Source organism: Lagopus muta, chromosome 10 (genome assembly GCF_023343835.1).
Source record: "Lagopus muta isolate bLagMut1 chromosome 10, bLagMut1 primary, whole genome shotgun sequence".
Lineage (NCBI taxonomy): Eukaryota > Metazoa > Chordata > Aves > Galliformes > Phasianidae > Lagopus > Lagopus muta.
The window spans coordinates 13,013,046-13,028,529 of record NC_064442.1 but is presented as its reverse complement, the minus strand read 5'-3'; the positions used below and the strand labels follow the sequence as shown (position 1 = coordinate 13,028,529).

Below are 15,484 nucleotides of genomic sequence, written 5' to 3'. Positions count from 1 at the left end.
TATTTTCTTCAGATGATTTTGTATAGAGCTTTGTCATAGTCTGAGCACGAGCACTGGGAGTACTTGGCATAATGATGCTACAAGCATTAAGCATGTAGTGTAGTCCAGCTGAAATTACTGCAAAGGCACAAGATTGTCCAGTGAGATAAGAATTTTTTGAAGAGATGCATATAAATGCAGTAATAAGATAAAATTACACTGAAGATAGAGTTAGGTCATTTACAGAACGTCACCTTAGTGCAGGCTACATTTTCTTTCTCGCCCTCAACCACCAACTTTTCCTCTCTTTTCAATAAAAGCTTTGGTCCTTGTTTACAAAACTGGCTGAACACTATGATTAATGTCTCTGTCAGCCCAGGCAGTGTGTCATCAGGCAGTTGTGAAATACAATACTAAATGGAGTATGCAGCTAAAGCAAAAACAAACAGAAACGCTCTAGCTTGTGTTGTAGATTAATTCCAGCTGCTAGCTGCGCCAGCACACCTCCACAATTGCATAGCACTCACTAAATTCAGCTCTCCTTCCTCATTGAGTCAGACTGTAATGAAAGTTTGGTGTTAAAAGTGCCATGCTTGGCTTCCAGCAAGGTGCACCTCTGTCTGTTACTATTCTACTACGCATTAAACTCAATTATGACTTTTTATTTTGGAAAAAATCTAATAATCACACTGGAGAAAGGTATATAAGTACTTTGAAACACAGCTTCTGACCATCTTTTACAGTTACATATTGCATTTTTTCTCATTATTTTAAAAGTCTAGATGTCTGTTGCTTAAGAAATGGCAATTATCCCTGATATTACTGCATTCAGTAAGATGTTTAATAGATATTTTAACCAATTTCTTATTTAAGGAAGCACTGGCTTAAAAATTCTTCTAGTCTTAAAAATTCCTTCTAGTCTCTGCCCTTATTTTCACTGTCTTGTTTTCTGAAAACATTTTCTCTTAAGCACGGTATTTACAGAGTTGTTTCTAAAATTATATCTGTATTTGTTCTCAGCCATTTAAACAAACTTTACAAGGCATTTTTGAATTATACGAGCATGCAAACGGACCCTTTTGGAAAAATTAGACCACCTTGGTAGCATGAAACATTGAAAAGAAGCTGTATTTTAAATAATGAATTTACTTTGGTATAAATTTCTTTCCAGAAGAGCAATTGGGTTATTTGAGGAAAAATAATTTTATAGTTTTACCAAATGTTTTTTAATGTATGACTTCTGCTTCCTCCAAAGACAAATAATGCATGGCTCTTGTTTTTCCATCTTTCTTATTTTCTTCCTCTTCTCTCAGTGTTGAGCTGTTTGTTTTGGAGGATTGTTAGGTGTTGGGCTTTTTGTTTGTTTGTTTTGTTGGCTGGTTTTTGTTTTTTTGTCCTCATCTTTTACGTGTGTCATCTTTTAATCTCCCATATGCAGCTGTTGTGGTACTGCTGATACAATGCACAGCGCTCAGTTCCTCTGCTTCCAACCCACACTCACAGTGTGGAGAGGTGTGTAAAAATATTCTAAAAAAAGCCTGAATAATCTCATCCATTAGGGCAACTATCCAAGAACATATTTACATTCCAAGACTAATTTTTAATAGGACTGTAAAATGTAGTAAATAAAATGTCTAAAGTAATAGATTGAATTGTAGAGAAGGAAAGGAATATTTTCAGATGTCCTCAAGAGAGGAAAATGCAAATTTTTTTTAATCTATATTAGCTAATCCCTGGGAAGGAAAAAGTTAGTAAGGGAAAATTTAATCTGTAATTTGTCACTGTAGAATTACATTTTGTTTCAGTTAGCTGAAGTCTGTGAATACTCTTCCTACTGAGTATAAGACTATACAATTGTTAATCTTATGCACATAGAAATAAAGGGAGATAGAAAGGTGGAATGTCAGTGGAAAATGAAAAAAAGACATTGCTGACAGGAAAATACAAAAAACTTTGCTGTGTATAACATGCTAGTTTCAATATTAAAACATAAACTAACATGTTATCTAGTAATTAAGTGAATAATTAGTACTTCTATGAACTTCAATTGAAGATTGCGGACGCTTCTTCATTCAGCCATCATAAGACTTTTGGAACTCCTGTTCTTCTCCTTTGACAGCTTATGGCTACACTTGGCCTTCTTCCCTCTCCTTAATGATATGGTCTTGGACCCAACCTCATTCAGGTAATCCTTCCAAAGACAAAAAGTTTGTCCAAGAACATAGAAATCCTAGATACTGCTGAGTGCATCTATATTAAAGTTCCAGAAGAACTGTAATGTTACCTGCATTCCTGTTGTCTATGTAGCTCTGCTTGGACAAGTCCAACCTCCTACTTTCTGGCAGTCAGCCACATCCATGGTACAGGAGCAGGCTGTTCTTTAGTGGGTAGCATAGACTGGCTCTCCATTTTACACAAATAGTTAAAGCTAGTAATCTAATGGCATTATCAGTGTATTTATTTGATTGTTTCAGTCGTTGCATTCATAAATGTTGGCTAATTTATCACAGAAATAGCATTACAGTATCTTAAATGGCTCCAATGCTCTTTGTGGATGTAGCTCTCAAGTACTGTTCCTCTTATCTATTTTATAATAATGCCCTCAGTATTAGGACATAGTAGAAGACTTTATTGAGCTCTGTACAGATACACATCCTTATTAAAAAATTAGTATCAATTTAAGTAGGTAAAATATTTAATCACGAAGAAATAGAGAATTTAACAGTTCTGTCCTTCATCGTGGAATAATATTACTGTGCATAACATCACAGAAATTTAATCATGTTTTATGTATTTGAAGTTTAGCCTGGCATAAACATTTGCAAAATTAAGTTATATATTTTTATGATTAGCATCCAAAATTACATTCTGGAGACTGAATATTGTCTGTGTTTCTCAGAAGAACTAATGTCAAATCTTATCTGTATTTATTTAAGTAGTTTTATTTTGCTTACAGCTTATATAAGAGATTACCTTGTTTCAGGGTATGTGGGCAGTTTAAAACATATCTGGTGTACTAAAGAAATCCAAACACGAACAAAAACAATTCTCATATTTTAAAATGTAATGTTCATAGAGTAGGATGAAGTCCTTTTTAGCTTTATGTACCTATGAATCGTTCTGTAAGTCGTGTAAGGAGTTGCTATTCAGCTGCCCTGAAGATGTGTGTATGCCTTCGCTGTTAACTAAGAATGACATCCAGCAAAGACTACTAACTTCCACTGAAATCAAATTATTTCAATAGGGAAGTAAAATTGTAACTATATTCTTTGGGCTTAGAGCCTGGTAGCAGAGATGGAATTGTCTCTATCCCATGCAAAAATACATTGTTAAAATAACTTTTTTTCCCCTATAGACATGCATGGATAACTTAATTATTTATTTTTCGTCTTTTGGACGAAAATAAGAAAAGATTTTCAAGCCCATGAAAGTCTAAAGCAGCATCTGATTCGACCTAAGGATTTTAGTACGTCGGCAAGTGTACTTTCATGATGTTGTACAATAGCACCACCTCGTGGCTGTAATCAGTTTAACAGCTCAGCTGCTTTGACATACACGCATCTGATTAGCTTGGGAAAAAAATTATCTTTAATATTCTTGAAAATGTTTTTTATTTCTAGCTGCTCTTCTTAATCAGATGAAGGAAGATAATGTAGGTAGTTTTGTGAAGCAATATTTTAGAAGCGATATCAACATTTCAGAAATGTCCTATGTGAGAAACATTATGCATGTACTCACAACAAAGATATTAGCTCTGTTTTAGAGGTTACTAATCACTCCTGATTCTCACGTTCTTAATGTTCTTCGTTAATGCACTGAAGATGAAAAATATCAGCATCTTTGCATGTTTAGGTAAAACCCATAACGACATGTTAGGAAAGGATTGGAATATTCAGCCATCATAGGTTTGTCTTGTCAAGAGTGATGCAAAAAACTGCTTAAGCACGTGCTTAAATTAAATTGCCTTCTTCAATCTCACTCATTTCAATATGACATAAACATTCATATTTAAACATGGAAAATAAGTTCAGCATACCACTTGGAGACTGAACTGGGGAGAAATCCAGAGGTTTCCACGATGAAGTAGGATCTGTCTTTGGCACTCATACAAAATCTATTTGTCTTCAACAGGGCTCCAAGCACTCACAGAGATCTGTTTACAAGTTTATCTGCTATACTGATAAACTTAATTAAACGCTAGTTTTCACTCAGTACTGTTTTCTGAATGTACAGTAGCTTTTCTTGGTTAGGTAGCATTTAGTGACTTGTAGAGGGTGCTCTTAAAGTAGTGGTAATGGTAGTATTTTACTGCAGTAGGTATTTCTAAAACTTATCAGTGTTAGGATGTTTTTATGTAGCAAAAAAAAAAAAAAAAAAAAAAAAAAAAAATTGCTAAACAGCACTTCTGTTTCACTTTGGATGTGGGCAAGAGTTACTATCCACTTTGTATCCAAATACATCCTTGGAAATTTTTATGCAGTTGGTTTATTTTTGCAAGTATGTTTCTACCAAACAATGATATTATCTTCTGAGAGAACTATTGATGCTGTCTAAAACAAGTTGAAAGAAATACTAAATTGAGCATATTTTTAGTCACAAGGCCGTTCAATCCTGGATAAGAACTCACTGTTCCAAAGAAATCATTTAAATACTCACAAAACTTCTATATTGAAGTTGTTGCTCCCACATTATGGTTTCTGAAATACTGCTGGGAAATACTTTATTTTATTTTACTTTAGTTGGTGGATTTAATTTGTGGTTCGGTGGTTTGCTCCACCATTCTCCTAAGATATATGTTTTTTATACATCTTAAGCTGAATTATCAGCAAAATAGACTAAATCAAAGTTTGGCCTAATCTTCTTTCCTGCCCCCCCCTCCTTTACCCATATAATTTAAATGTTTCTGGGTATTTTTATGTAGTTGGTGGATTTTTTAATATTAAAATCTAAGTTCCCTTTAGCACAGCCAACAGATGATCTAGTTCATTGTATATGCTTGAGAAACATTACCTCTTTCCCAAGAGGCAGCCAGGGAGGGTTAACAGCTCTACGGCAAGCACAATTCAGAGCATGCAAGTCAGTGCAGCTTGTTTTGTCTAGGGAATCCCTCTAAGCTTTTCTGGATAACTTCAGCAGCATCTACTCTAGGGAGATTTTGCCAAGTTCACTCCATTAGGAAACCTTTCAAACACATATCAAACCTAACAGATGTTTGCTGGCATTTGATGAGAAGGACTTGGCCTGTTGCAATCCAGTTTCCACATGAAATTCATCACACTATCAACTGGTAGGTTAGTGCACACCCCTTAACTCGTTTGTGCATTATGTCATAAAAAGGGACTGTATGTTACCTAGGATTATGACTGCAGGCTTGCCATGAGAATGAAATTCTGTCTTTGTGAGAGCTGGCAGTATAAGTACTTCATGCATCAGGCAACCCTGTTCAGTACAGGAAATGACATTGCCTGAGGTGCTGTGGTGGAAAATACTTCTGATGCAAGTCATATAACAGCAGGGAATGCAAAGACAGGGAGTCTGCCTCAAAGAGCTTGTCTTCTTCAGGATTTAGTACTAAGTACTAGTTTAAAGAAAGTGAAATCTAGGCTTCCTCACCTTTAATGAATATACTACTAAGAGAAATAATCATGCTTAATTCTCTTTCTATCACTTTTCTGGTCAGCAGTTTTTTCACTTCTGTAGGGAAAACTAGAATGGAATCCCCTAAGCATCCCAATGTACTGGGTTTCTCAAAATAGGAAGCAATTCTAACACCCTCAGAAAAATTCAGGTCTTGAACTCAAACTTTTTCTAATTGTTCATCTTCTAACCACTGAACTATTAGACATAATATTTGTGTGAGAAGGCTGGCAAATATTTCTAACTCTAGAAAAGAATTCAGAAATATGTTTTGGAGATTTTTACATCTCTACAACTCACATTTAATAACCTAAATGTCAGCAACAGATGAAATTCAAGACCCATCACCCTTTCTTCTGTCTTCAGTGATGACCGGCCTGGGTGTAACCTCCGTCTTGGTAACTGTTCCCTGTGTGGAAAGAGGTGATGAACTTTATTGTGGGTTAGAGATTCTGCTGTGCAGCAAAGCATAAAAATAGCACAACCTCTGCTTACCTGACCTGTAGCAACTCACACAAGTTAGCCAACCATTGTAATTGAACCTGCCTTTACTGGCTCAGTTTTTTCTTTAAATGCAGTCTAAAATTCTTGAAAATCTTAAAAGTTCAGGGAAAAAAATGCGTTGTATAGAACTTACATATTTTAAGCAGTGTAAGTTGTAAATTATGCACATGTTGGAACGAAAAAGAGACAAATGGAACCTCTCTCTGGGAGAATGCAAACCAGAAGACAGATAGCTTGTTTTGCTTTGGGCAAGGCATGAATGCAAACATTTAGAATGAAGAACCTCCTCTTTCCTTCTGTGGCCTCTCTGAGACATAATTACTTGGAACTATTTACCCACTTCCCTTCATTTAGGCTCCAGGTGCAGATACTCTAGATATTGAAAATGATTTTCATTCTTTTCACTAGGATGAAAAAAATATACATTGAAACACTCATATTTTCCTTTCTGAAATCCAGGAATATGAAGTGATGTGACATTCAAATGTATATCTTGTGCCTACTTGTTTTTTAACAAAAGATAATAAAATGTAAGAGTGGAAGGAGAGTCAGTGATGCTTTTCTTTCAGACTGCAACAAAAATATTTGTTTAGTTTTGTTGGAACAGCAGTGGCAGCTGGCAGTGCCTTCACATTTACGTGTTTTCTAACACTTTACTAAAGAAATACCTTTAATCTTTGAAGAAAGACAAGTAATCTAGTTCTGCAAATGTGCTGACCTGTGCTTATCATGTAGCAGCTCTGACAGCTTTCTTTTTTGATCAGAATGTTAGCCTATCTTTAAAATATGTCCTTGAAGTACAGCTAGGCAGATCTGGGCCTACAGCTTGGCATGTGTGAAGCTAGAGAACTAATGGAGATGTTGTACAGTTGAAAATGAAGTCACTCTAGAATTAAAAAAAAAAGAAAAAGAAAAATCACAGCAGAGGCTCAAAACGTCTCAGGTCAAAGGATCTCTTTAGTAGCCAAACTATCTCAAAGCTCATGCTTAGTTTCCCTCCCAGTTTCTCTCAAGGAGGAAAAAATTGAATTACACCTCTTCTTCTGTTCTTACTGAGAAGTTATGCTATTGAATTTTTAAGAATACAAACAGAAAACTGTGGGACACTGTATAGATATATTTAGATAGTGATTAACAGAGTCCACAGCTATTTGCACAAATTGTATTCAACTTCTCCCTTCCCAGTAAGGGCCATCAGTCAATCCCAGAGTAGCCCAGGTTACTTAGGGGTGGCTACTGGGACTGGCTCCCTCTTGCACAGCTGCCAGGCAGTGGGCCCACTCTCAGCAACAGCCAGCTGGCTTTGCTGTGCATTTCAGCTTCCTTCAAGTTTCCATGTGGACCTGTAAAGCTGTTGAGTTTATTTTCTCTGATTAGCTTATTTGTTGTCGATCCAGAGACTTTCCCCACTGCCATGACTGCTGCTGATGCAATTAGTTTGCACTTGGAGTTTTTTCCATGACCTCTTTACTCTTTCATTTCCTCTGGTCTGCACTGCTCTTCACAAACTCAGATCTGTTTCATAAATTTTGTTAGGTTTCAGGTCAGTTTAGCATTTCTCTGTTCTGATCCTCTTGCTCGTCCAGATCCATATGTTTCTTTTTTCACTCTGTTATCTTCATTAGAGCAACAATTGATCCCTAGCAGACTGACTTTCTCTAGATTCCTACTGCATACCTGCCAAACTATACAAGCAATTATAGGGTAATCTTTCTTTTAGATCTTTTTACAGCACAAGCGCTTGTATTCATCACTGATAGCATATATAAAACTTTCTTTTAGTTACAAATAAAGAACTTATGCATAGAACTGTGACCAATAACAAAGCAAATAAAAACAACTTATTCTCTGTTCATATTCTGGTATCAAAAGAAAGGTGTAAGTAGCACCTGTTATAGGAAGGAAAATTAGAATTCTAGACTGTAAATCCAGACATTCAGATTTTCTGAAGCAGTCTTAAAAGAATCTCGCTGTTAAGAAGGAGAGCATTCTTTGGTTGAAGAGAGAAATTCAGTTTACAGAATTACTGTTCTGGGAAATGACTGTTCCCAGAATATTTGCCTTTCTTTAAATTAAAAATAAGAGTGTGTGCCTAACACATATAGAAACTTTATATTCCCAACTAATAATTGTCTATTTTATTAGAAAGAAAGATATTTGGCATAGTGAACATAAGAAGATACTGTACTTTGTTTAAACTATTTAGTTATATCTTTTTAAAATTAATCTAACGATATATCATTAGATTAATTAATGTACTGTTGCATTTAGTTACATAGATGAGAGAAAAATATTTTTAAAAACCCTATTTTATTATCCTTTTTTACTGTATGTTGTCTTATTCAGTAGGGCAGTGCTAAAAGATATTCATAGTGACATTCAGTGCTTTATGTAGCCTCATAATCTTAGTTGCTTACAGTTAAAACATGATAGCACAACTTTTCACAGATCTTTGTAACAAAGCCTCTCCATGTTGTCTTTAATCACTCTCAACTTCTGGATTTTTTCTGTAATTGCAGTATCCTTACTGAGATGGAAATCTTAATGAGGAAAAATAGTCCATTCCCAGTGGAGATAAATTTAAGATCCTGTCATGCATCAGTGGTGGCCTTTCTAAGCTGGGTTACGGGTAAGTGCAGAAGAGATTATTACTCCAGCTTCAGCCATTCTTTTCAGATTAAAACAATGGCATTCACAGGGATAGGAAAAGACATTCAGTTGTTTGAACAGCTGTTTCTGTTCTCTTCCGGAGAGGAGGAGTCATATCAGGTGCAGTCATGCTTACTGGTTATGTTGATATAACAGTCCCTTGACTATGGCCATCATAGCATCTTCACATTGCAGACTTCCTTGTGAAGACAATTAATTTCATTCAGATGCTATTCAAAGCTGCAGCAGTTAATAGTCATCTCATTCAGTGTGAATTATTTGGTATTCAGCTAGACTCAAATGTATCTGCTTTAATGGACACACAATTATTTATTTATACTCCATGTCTAAGTTACGCTTCCCAAATCTTGTTGTGGTTGTCAGGAGCTTCTTCCATGAGTGTAGTCCATGTCAGCAGTTAGCACACTAACATTTGTTGGTGGGTGAATTTATGATGACTGAAGCCTGGTCAGGCTGACTCCTGAGCTTGTGTCCAACTCAGGATTGTGCTTGAATCAGGATGTGCAGATTTGCTCGACACATGAAGTTACTGGTACTGTTCCTGCATAAGTGCCTCCTTGAAAAGGAGCCTTCATCACCTGCATGTGCGAGCAGTTATTGAGTTGGAAAAAAAAAGTTAAAAAATCCTCTGATGTGGAAATGTTTTTACATTCCCTATTTGATGCCTAATACTCAACTAACTCAAACTATACTGCATGCAAATGTTCTAATTCCTGTAAAATAATGCCCTAAATTCTCATAGAATGGAATTCTATAAAGCATGTATCACTGAAAAAGAGAAATAATTTTAAATAGTAATATTTTACTTGAGAGTGATTACATTAAGCATGAAATCTGTGTAATTCCTGCTATTTCTGATTTTTGCTATAAATGAAATTGGGCTGATTGTGAAGAATGTTACTGAATTCTTCTGTACATTAAAAAGGAAGTCAGGACTTCTGAGGGATGTAGAGTGTTATCACTGTCACAGTATTTGAGAGAGGGGGGTCTCAACAGCTGAGAGATGCTTTCCAATATGTGTGGACCTCTTCAGGCACAAATACTTGGTAAGAAACATTTCCTTCTAATTAGAAAAGTAATTTTAAGCAGTAAAAGATGTAAAAGCTTAAGGACTGTTCTTGTCAAAGAGAGATGTTTCTGAGAAGAATTAGGGCAATAGAGGATTATTGTTTTGTTAAGCCCTTGATTGAGATCTCAGACTTTCATCAGTTCTGTAACAATACAAGCAGGAGATCTGAGGCTCAAACACATCTTCAGAAAAAAGATTTTGGAGAAAGAAAATAAAAATAACCCCAGACTAGGATTTAGCTTTTGGTATTTATAACTCTTTGTTGAAAGCCAAGGAATTTTTTTCCCATGATCATCCCCATTGTTTCTAAAAAAGGATGGGAAGAAATGTTTGCTTATGATTTCTAAAATAAAATAAAATTCTTAGCTATTTGAAAAATTCCAGAACAGAATATGAAAGATCTTTCCTTTAGAGAAAAATTCTGGAGTTGCCATTTGAAAGCTGCCCTGAGTATAATCAAGATTAGAGCCTTTAACGAAGGCAGAGCTCACTTATCTGATCTGATCCTAGCATAATAGTCTAGCATGTGATATTATTCAATATAAGTTACGTAACAGTTAATGTTTACGTGCACAATTTTCCTTCACCAGCATTTTTAACCTGTGCAGATCCTTGAGAAATGCAAGCAGATTTGAGGGGGAAAAAGTTATGCATTAACAAAAGGGAAAAACAAAAGAAAAAATCTGACTTGGTTAAGATGAAAGCAAAACAGAAAACTAATAAAGAAGATCAGAGAACCTAGAAATAACTGCTGACAGGCTTATGTGCTGGCTGTTTAAAATCACATGCTATTAAGCATTAGCTTTCTGATGAAGTGTTTGCACACAAGATTGCCTTTCTCTAGTAAATGCTAAAGATTACCCCTGACTCATTTGTGTTTGTATGTTTTCCGTGAATATGTGTGGTTACATCCTACCGTTTATTAGCCACCATGTATGGAGGTCACAAGTCCCCTGCCTCATTAAAGGACAGTGAGCCAACTGAAGAACAACTCTCTTCTCCCTTGAGGCATCTGAACATATGGTGCAGGAGTAGTACGGTTAATTTTTAAAACAGTCAGATCTGGGAAGAGGCTAAGCAGTAAGTACACAAAAAGTGGGTAATATAGCAGGATATACAGAGAGCTAATTTCTGCCAGATTGTTTTCCTGTTTTGTGAGTAGAATTGGTAGACTAGATTTTCAAGCTTGCCATGGTTTCTTATGAACTGAGAAGTAAAGACAGACTACTATCATGACCTGGTTTCATACTAATGTCAGTAATGTAGTAGAATGGATAGCAGCATTTTTCGATCAGCTTAATGCTACACATTCAAACTTTCCATGGGGAAGAGGCCAAAAGAGAATATTTAAACAGTACTTCTGAAAACTAACTTCTGTGTCAGAGAAGCTGATTACTTTTTTGTAATTTTTTTTTTTTTTCTTAATTAACAAGCAGTTTCAGAAACCTCTTCCTACTATACTTGCACAGAAAAAAACCACCGCCATCAACAAAAAACCATAAGGAAGTGTTTCTGCTGCTGGAGAAGAGAGGTGGGAGGGGGGAATAAGACCTTGGGGTAGAATAAATAGAATTAATTTTTTCCTCCACTTTCACCAGCTGTGCAGAGTGCTGGGAAGGAAAGAGTGTCACATACAGTTACTTCCTTCTTTCCACTACGCAACAAGAAGCAGAGTGCCTGATTTGTTGTCCAGCTCCAGAAACAGATGTGTTTTTAACTTCTATTCACAGGGGTATGAGTGCATACACAGATGTAGCTGCATGCGTATGTACTTTGCTTATTTCCACACACTCATAACTGATTGAGAAAACCTCCCCAAGACTTTGTCAGTCAACTGCAGCCTGCACTAGTCCAGAGCCAGAGTTATGTTTTTCACCAGAATAAGAGTGGTATTAATGCTATCTAGATCAAATACCCGAGAAAGAAGCAAGGCAGCTGGGGTTTTTTGAGCCTGGCATCACTGAGTTGTACTGATGGAGTTGTGTACTGCAGTAGGGAAGACACCTGGAAGCCATTTCCTGCTTGTGAACTGATCTCCCTCCCCCTTCCTCTCTAAGATAAGTATATGCAATGTGGCTTTTGGCCACAGTGAGTTTTTTTGGATTTCTAATGTCAGGAAGGCTTGCTTTAAAGGCAGAAATCCAGTTCTTTCCTCAAATATAAAACTTCAAAAGACCATTTTTTTCTTCTGATGCTTTTTTCAAGTCTCTTTTGAATTCAGATTTTTACAACTCCGAAAAAGTCTTTACAATTTCATCTTGGAACTGGCAAATGAACCTTAACAGAAAAAGACAGCTTAGGTACCAACCTGAGCTTTCACACTTTCAGTCCTAGAGCCACTGATTTTCTAGCCATAATTTACTGAAAGATAACAGGTTAAGACTTTTCCCCTATCCTCCCTCTTCCTTAACTGCTTGAAGTTTCTTTGGCTGAGCAAAGTGAGTACATATTTTGCTCATGAGAATGTTTTTGAGCAGCAACTTTTCTGATATGTTTCTCTTGTGCATTGTTATTCTTGCCAGGAGACTTCTCCTAACTTTTTTTCCTCTGGAAATATTTCATTTGGCAGAATGGTCTTCCTGTTTTAGCTGTTGGGTAAGGTTTTGGCCCCCATGAAATTACCAGGAACCACTGAACTGAAAGATGCCAACATTTTTACCTTTTATCTTTCAAAACACTTTAGAATAGCAGCACACAGTGCCTTGTCGGCTTGTAAATGCTGAATATTTTCTTTGATGTCTTCTGTTGAACTGCTTGTCTTAGAAAAAATAAAGCAGAGGTGGAGGAGTTTTGCCTTTCTGACACAAATTTATAAACAACCACCAAATCATTAATCTGTCTTTTTTCTAAAAGTAGTCTCATTTCTTAACAGAAGTCTAGAAATTCTTAAAAACAAATGGTAAATAGAGAGCCAAGTACTGGGAAGACAGTTAAAATATTTGGGTTTTTTTCAAGATCTTACACAAAATTTCACTCTTAAATGTTCAAGATTTTAAAATTACATATTTTCTAAAGAAATGTTTTAATGTACAATTTGTCAGTATCATCACATTATCATACTTTTGCAGCAGTTATTTTAATAATTGCTTTTTATCCCTTCATTAGTGAGCCATACTTGCTGTGTCTGAATCTAGGCCGAGCCTTTAAGTCTTTCTCAGGAAAATAGGAGTTCATAGGGAAGTCATGCTCTCACTCCATAGAAGTATAAATGATAATGTAAAGCTCAAATCGTCAGGGCACACTAAAAGATGGCACTTGCCTAAGAATCCAAACATGACACAACAGCCAGCACAGCAGAAGCCTCATCAGCTAGGGCCCCATCCCACAGTAACAGCAAGAAAGCAGAGAAGGCTCCAGAGTGGCAGTAAGGGCTAATTAAAAGTCCAGATTTAAGTAAAGTTTGCAAAGGCAAGGCAGGTGTGATGTGAAAGCAGAAAATCAGTCTGCAGGTCAGGCTCAGCCCCATCATCACCAAGCAGGTCTACAGTGACAAGATGGTGCTGAGGAGAAGCTGGGAAGTCAGGTGAGGTCAGGGTCAGATCAGCAGGGTCTATGATGAAGCACAGATATAGACATTGCTAAACACAGGCACACATATAACATAGCTCAGGAAGGAACTGAAAGCCTAGGCCTAAGCTTAAATGAAGCCCCTGAGGCCACAGGCAGGAAGCTGTGGGGTGTAAGCCCCAGATGAAGCTGGTCGGGACCATTATGGCCTATAAGTGCGCTCAGAGACCTGACATAATTTGGTGGAATATCCACTCTCATATTTTCACGCATAAGCAGAAAAAGGGAGAATTATGATTGTGGTTTGACCTGCGCTGCATTTTCTGACCTCTGAGTGCCTGAATTCTCAACTATGACATTACAGTAATGCTATGTCTACCCAAAGTTTATATAAACACAGAGTATGTTAAACAACTGACTTATGATGTGATACTTTTGTTTCCACTGAATTCTAGACCATCTGTATACTAAAGAATTTCTAGACAGTTTTTTTACTAAGTAGTTACAGATATTCCTGGAGTATTTTCCAGTATATACTTTGATATTTATATTTTATTTCCCTTTTTTTGCAATTAAGCATGGACTCCAAGGCTTGGTTGGTGTGTTTGTACTTTAAAATGCCTCTGTACATTTTAAACCTTCAGAAATCTCTATTTTTGCTGTTCAAATTAAGAAAAATAATGCACATTTTTTTTTCTAATGCCTTAGAGTTGGTATAGTGAAGTTTCAAGTCACCTGATTTCTGAAGAATGGTTTGGCCCATGCTTATTGACAAGAAATGTTTTTTCATCTTTTCCAAGCTGTAGTGATATATATAGCTATCTCAGGTTCCGGAACACAGAGTAGTATGTCAGCAGCATTGCAACATAAAATTAAAACAGACACTGTACTTCCTGGAATAACTCCTACTCGCTGTGTAAAACGTCCAGTTAATGAACTGTATTCCCTTACTTTATAACTTAAAAAAATGGATGATTCTTCTTTCAGCAGTGAGAATATTCAAAATACTATCCATTTACACCAAGTTCTCACTGAGTAAATATGGGCAGAAAGGCTCCATTTCAGTCCCTCACAGGAAGGGATTTGATCCCAACAAATTGATTCACTATTGACTGAAGCACAGTCATTTTCTTCCCTAGTTCTGGCTGTTTCCAGTCTGACACTTTGCTTTGATTTTAATAACCTGGTGTGAATTAAAATTTCGGGTGCATAGCAACACCTTTTTAGAATAAGGAGTATCAGTAAGTATATCCAGGAGTAACACTGCTGATCCTCAGCTTTCCTCTCAACCCGCACAATAAGTATGTGATGTAAAACAATTGACCACCTAGCTTCTGATTAAAAATTATGTATAAAACATGAGCACACACACACAAAGAAATACAGATCAGAGAATCTGTGGGAGATCAGTAGGAAAAGTGGAAAGATTCAGTGTGGCCACTTAAATAGTATCACTTTACTCTTAATTTCTTAATTATAATGCTGACAACCTTGGAAAAACTGGACATGTCCTAAGAAAAGAATTATGATGGAAGGTTTAGATTAGATGTTGGGGAGAAGTTTTTTTTACGGAGAGAGTGGTGAGGTGGTGGAACAGACTGCCCAGAGAGGCTATGGATGCCCCATCCCTGGAGGTGCTCAAGACCAGGTTGAATGGAGTCCTGGGCAGCCTGGACTACTAACAGATCTGGAGGTTGGTGGGGGGTTGGAACTTGATGATCCTTGGGGTCCCTTCCAACTCGGGCTGTTTTATGATTCTATGCCTCTAAAAGGAACAAAAAAGCTACAAAGAAAGAATCATAGCCAACATTAAATCAAATGAAAACTGTGGGCACAGACACAAGCAAATTGCAGCTCACATCTAATGGAAAACTGAGCTCTCATGGAATGCAAGGGTTAATGAAAGGATTATAACAACAACTCCAGGCACTCCAGTGGACTCAATTCCCTTAGATTGTTGGGACAACAAAAAAGCTGAACGTCTTTGTCTCCTGCAATTGCTTTGTTCATTACCCTCCTAAATCCTCCAAACAAACAGCAAACAACCCAAAGCCCTCCTGTCACGCAGACATAGTCTTGCTATTATGAAGGTTCCACTTGTAAAAAATGTTCTTGTCT

At 36.7% G+C, this 15,484-nt stretch overlaps 1 long non-coding RNA gene across 1 annotated transcript in view; it reads left to right on the top strand.

Annotated features, from left to right (window-relative positions):
- The window catches only part of LOC125698006 (uncharacterized), a 36,089-nt gene that overhangs the window by 2,711 nt on the left and 17,894 nt on the right, over positions 1-15,484 (top strand). Inside the window, exon 2 of the long non-coding RNA XR_007379038.1 lies at positions 8,640-8,749. This is a non-coding gene — a long non-coding RNA (uncharacterized LOC125698006). The remainder of the gene's footprint in view (positions 1-8,639; positions 8,750-15,484) is intronic.